Source organism: Lates calcarifer, linkage group LG11, assembly GCF_001640805.2.
Source record: "Lates calcarifer isolate ASB-BC8 linkage group LG11, TLL_Latcal_v3, whole genome shotgun sequence".
NCBI lineage: Eukaryota > Metazoa > Chordata > Actinopteri > Centropomidae > Lates > Lates calcarifer.
In genome coordinates, this window is record NC_066843.1 from 19,932,152 (window position 1) to 19,938,268 (window position 6,117).

The following is a 6,117-nucleotide window of genomic DNA, read 5'->3' on the forward strand; positions in this document are numbered from 1 at the left end:
TACAATTTACCGACATGCAAATAAGAAATACAAATAATAAAAAGTAAAATCACTTATCCTCTCTAATGATACCCCAACCACCCCTCTGGCCATATCATCCAAAAAATTACACTTGTCATTATTCTCTGCACAAATAGAGTCATTATTATTATATTTTTGTAAAGACAGCAATAAAGATGGCCACTATTTAATAATATTAATTAATATTGCTGGTAGCATGCTTGTCTTGAAATAAGACTCAGTCACGCCAGAACAAAATGACCTACTTTTGATGTCTTCATAAATTAAGCAATGAGCTGCCATTCAGCAACACAATATTTATACTCCAGCTACTATATCAGTCATTTGTATTAGATGAGAAATCATCCTCTAGAGTTGTATAACAAAGTTTTCTCATGAATTACTTGTCCATACATCTTTACAGCTACTATACATAACCATAAACCATAGAACCATAAACCTATATAACTATATGTTGCATGTCTTGTAAACGTTTTATAAATTTAAGATGAACTGCCAGATTTAACAATCAGTTTCTTCACAAATTCAACCACTGGATAGTTTCAAGCTATCCCCAGGTTCACAGTGTATATTTGCAGAAATAAACAGATCTAATGTATCTTTCAGGTTTTCTACTGAATTACTTCAATGCATAGTTTTTGGAAAATCTTGGTTCATTATTATACCTATACTGTATATTTCCCATTAACACAGTTTCTGATCAAGACAGCCTTTGTCAGTCCAAATACTTATGAGAACTGTCAGTTCTCCTAAAGTTAAATTGTATTAATTTTTCTAATTCTCAGACATGTTCCCAAATGAATTTGATATTACATCCTACATTTTCTTCCAGTACAGCTCATATGATTCATATACACAAGCAAATCATCAGCATACAGGGGATTTTGGAGAATGTGTTTCTTAGTTTTTGTGCCAGCAGCATAGTCATGCAAAGCCTGGGTAGTTTTTACAGGTGCCACATTCAATGGAAAATTTTACAGTTTGACATAAACGATAAAGTGAGACATGAACATCATCCATGCTTCCATCCATCCATCCATTCATCCAGCCATCTATGCACAGGTTGCTTATTGGTCAGTTAAATCAAGTCCTGATGATTAAAGACACAGATTCCTTTTTTTCATTGGGCCTGAGCTTAAATCTTGGTCAGAAACTGTAATTCAGTCTCCCAAGGTAGTCCTGGATGTTAATGCAATCCCTTATGAAAGCAAAAGTTATACTGACAAGATACTTTCTTTCTTTTTTAGTTAATTAATTCATCTTTTCATTACCTGAGTGTCTTTCTACCTCTTCTCTGACATTTAGCGATAATTAATATCATTTCAGTCTCTTCTTTTCTTCCTCCTGTGCAGGAATCCTAAATATTTCCATGGTTTTTCTCCAGCTCTACTCTGGCAAGCAAACGCTGGAAATTACAGAGTTGGAGTTTTTGCTCCACTGATCAGTCAGACTTTATTGCTATACAGCTTTGCAATATGCTTTAATTAGATCATATTTATATGTATGGACTGTGACTGTGAGGATGTGCGTGTGAGCCATTTCATCTCGGTGTCAAACATACTGTTCTGCTCACAAGAACTGATCTGACCGAACATGCTAAAGATAAACCCCTTGAAATTCTGAGACAAGCAATCAACGCACAACTATTTACTGACTGATCTGTACATGTAATGTCTGCTATGAAGAACTTTTTAGGAATCAAAGTCTTTACGTACATTTATAGAGCTAAAGAGAAAATCTACAGGAATCTGCACTCTCTAATTTAGGTCACAATACATTTTAGGCTTAAAGAAATGAAACAGTCATCAGCTCCACAAAAACAACATATTTGGTCCGGAATACACAGATGGAAAACACATAGCTTTCACTGGTTTACTGTGCTTTATTGACCGACATGACCTTGTTAGTAGAGGAGTGAAATGTGTGTAAAGGTGCAATTTATAAGGGAAACTCGTCTCATTTCTAACATTCTGACACCTCAGTTCAGATCATTTTAACCTGCATGAACTACATTTACAGCCATTTTAAAACCAGTTTGCTAATTTTTTTTAAGTTCATTAGTCACATTTAATTGTAAACAGCACAGAAAGTGGAGATGCCCAATTCATGCAGTAAGTCTGGCCACTCAGAATACTGATCATTCTGATTATTTTTGGAAATTACAGTTTCATAACATAATTTAGAAACACTGGAAGATGTGATGGTTGCTTCCATGCTTCTTTAACGCCTGTTTTGAATTTCAACCGAGACGGGCTCAGAAGGCTCAATGTGGGATTGTTGGCTCAAATATGTGCTTAATCTCCCAGTTCCTTTTGCTTGTGCATTATGTCACATGTCAACATGGAAGATGGCCACTTGAGGCTTGAAAAACAAACTGTGAACACAATGTGGACATATTATCACCTTTTAAGTCAATATAAACTTGTTCACAAACTAATTTCATGTCTTTGTTCACCTGAGTCCAAAAATTCACTCTCTTATAATCCTGTTTTTGTTCTCCACCAACTCTTATCTGGCTCTTCAGCTGCTAAATGATCCACAAACTCCACCTGTTTGCCATTTGGTGCAGGGAAAGTAGCACGTAGTCGGTTTTTGGAGCGGCTACATAAGCTCTACAGAGCTGATAGGGACTATGGGTTGGGTGATAATTAGCTGTGGATTCTTCATCACCAGTGATATCTTTCATACCTTTTCAAATGCAGCAAGATACATAAACAATCTGCATGTTTCTTACTGCAATGAATGAATCCAGTATTTGAAAGCATGCTGAGAATGATTGAGAGTCAACTGGAATTAACATATAGTGACAATGCTGTTGGATAGTCTTGAGTTAAGGCTTTGTGGTGTGCTGTTTAAATGAAAGTGATGTTTTTTTCATCAGCGATACAGTGGAACAAAAGCATGTGTGTGAGTCTGTCTGTGTGTGTATGTGCCTGTTGGTTTGTGATGCTCTGAGGATCCGATCAGAGCTGGAGGTCGAACCAGGGAATGATGAGGTGGCGCTTTCCTCCCTTTCTTCTTCTTTTCTGCCTCTTTCTTCCTGAAAGACAGATTGCATTCCATCCTCTTCCCTGTTAAAAAAAAAAAGGAGCAGGCAGACACATGGATAATGTGAAGGTATCTGCTGTGTGTGTGTGTGTGTGTGTGTGTGTGTGTGTGTGTGTGTGTGAGGGAGAGAGAGCATGAAAGAGAGAGAGAGAGAGAGAGAGAAAGAGAGAGAGGAGGAGGAGTGAATTAGAGGCTTGCTTGGCCAGCTTCAGACTGTGCAACGTGTCTGCTGCTGGTGGATCAGATGGCAGAGAGCTGCTGCTCTACGTCTCCCTGCAGCTCATCTGCTCCATAATGTCTGCTTTCTGCTTAATTACAGCTCACCTGCAGCCTGGCCGGCGCTGCACACAGCCTTCTGCGGGGGGGAAACCAGAGAATCGCCCATATAAACCTTTATTTGGACTGAGGGGAAAAATGCAGCCGCTAAAAAAGGGCTTTTATTATTTTGAGCCAATAACAATCATAATGTCTGCAAACCCCACAATTGTGCTGGTATTTCAAAACAGAGGCCGTTTCAGCCAGCTACAGCCGTTCACCCAACAAAATGCAAACATCTGGTTCGCTTATATGAGACCGTCAAGCTTTTTTTACAATCAGCCGCTTCACTCAACCAGGTATCTATCTGTCTATCTGTCTATCTGTCTATCTGTCTATCTATCTATCTCTGTGATGAAGTGGAGACAAATATGCAGCAATTATTATAGTGCATCTTAAATGTTACTGAAATCTATTTAGAAGGCAGATGACTCTTGATTCTGTTATCCTCGCACATAATGATACTATAAAAATGCTTTCTCCTACCAAAATCAGTGTGCAGGTGAACTCAAGTTTTGAGCGTCTTTGCTCACCAACTACCATTATAAATGTTTCTTGACTTTTAGCCACTGTATTAACTGAAATACTAGCATAAGCATAAGGTCATCAGTTTCTGGGTATCAGGATAGTTCATTGAGTTTGTACATGCATCACTCTCCAAAAACTACAAATTGGAGCAGGAATTGTTGAACTTTAGGTCAGGTTTATACACTGGAATGTAAATTGTGAAACTGGTTCATTAACAATAAGCAGCACTGACTGGCAGGATATCTGAATCAAATTAGCTAAACTGTACCTCCTATGTGTTAACAGTTGTAGAATATGAACTTCATTTTGTATAACAGCTTAGCTCTGTATGTTAAAACTCCAAGAGGTCAGTGGAATAAAGTAGTTGCATGTTGTACATCCAGTAACATCTCAAAACTTAAACTCTTGAACTCTGACACTTCTCTCCTTAAACTAGTTACAATCAATAGTTTTATATGACAATGTCTTTGGCAAAGTGAAAGGTGTTACTCATATATAGATATAGATAGATATAGATATACTCATCTGTAGTTTCCCTCAACTTTCCAGAGCTTTATGATGAGTTTCAGCACATTTTTTAGCTGGTCCTTAAATGTACCACCCCTCTCATAGTGTCATTTTCAGCAAAATATCCCAAAAACCAACAGTGCACAACCTGCGCATCACAAATCAACACACAGACACTATTTCCTTGATAGAAAGACTTTCCGGTGAAAACTGTGACAAAATAGAGAAACACAAGAAATGATGCTGTTTACATCAGTATTATGAAATTAAATGTCATGTGAAATATCATTAATTATAAGAATGGCAATCTTGCCCTGTCAATTGAACCATCCTTGGTCCAGAAAAAAAAAAAAGAAAAATTACAATTTATTGGGAAGATCCCCAAACACATATTGTGAAGTGGTAACATTAGGTAAATAACACTTTGCACACACAATTAACAAAATGTTGTGGATATTCATGGTTCCCAGAGAATGAATCCCAATGTTTGTTTGTTTGTTTTGTTTTTTGACAATTTCTGTACTTTCAGGCCAAAATTCGTACTTCTGCACAAGAAATATCAAAATCAGAGTCCATTATGAACCTTCACTGAACATGATCATGCTCCCCAGAGGATGGACATGTTCTGTTTTGCTCACCATCAGACAGATTTACATAATAACTTTTAAGCATGTTCATACTCCTCAGAGAATAGAATTCTTTTGGATTTAATGACCTATGGCAATTTCTCTAATGCTACTATCACCAAACTCTGCATTTTTAGTTCCACCACTTGTTAAGTCTTAGGACAATAAAATCATCAGGATGTTCATTTATCTAGTGTTGTATTTGTATTCTGGGGATAATGAATAGTTGAAACCATGCAAGCCCCTGGCAGGACTCAGACACTTGGCATATGTGAAAAAAGTTGTTTAAAATGTTGCATAAAGCCTTTTGTGACTTTAAACAACTTTATACAGCCAAGAAGTAAGCTTTCCAGCTCCCTGTAGCCTGCTCTTCATCTTGACGCTACATTAGCCGCTACAAGTCAAGTTGCACAGTTTTTGATACGGAAAAAGAATGCATGGGAAAAAAATTGCATCAGTTCTGCTAAATGTTTCTATATGGTTAGTCTGACAATGTGGCAATGCCAGATCATTGATGCACTCTTTTAAGGGATGCTCCCCATCTTCAGCAACATCTCAATCTTTACGCTCCACTCAGAAATGTGACAATCCGCAGAAAGCTACAACAGGACACATGATCACGTGGTGTAGCTCATATGCTAATATGCACACACTGTAACTGCTTTCACATACACACTGCAACTCTGAACTTTTCTGTACATTACTTGTAGAAGTTAGAAGCAAATGTCCGAATCAGTTGAACCATGGGTCAAGCTCCAAAAATGCTGGATCCTACAGTTCCCATAATGCAACTGCTGTTTCCTGTGTGGCAAATGCTTACTTCTTTCTAATTCCATGCGCCAAATTAGGTTAAACTAACAGCATGAACACACAAAGTTGTCACTGTGATTCTTCTGACATTGGCTCAACCAGTGTCTGTCAAACTTCATTTAAAGTCATGTGAAAAATGCTAATATGAGACTTCCCAAACCTGACATGAAGCCTGCACCTACTGATCCAAACTGAATTTGCGACAGAAACAAAAAATACAAGCTAAGTTAAATCTACAAACTAAACCAAACACTTCTAAGCC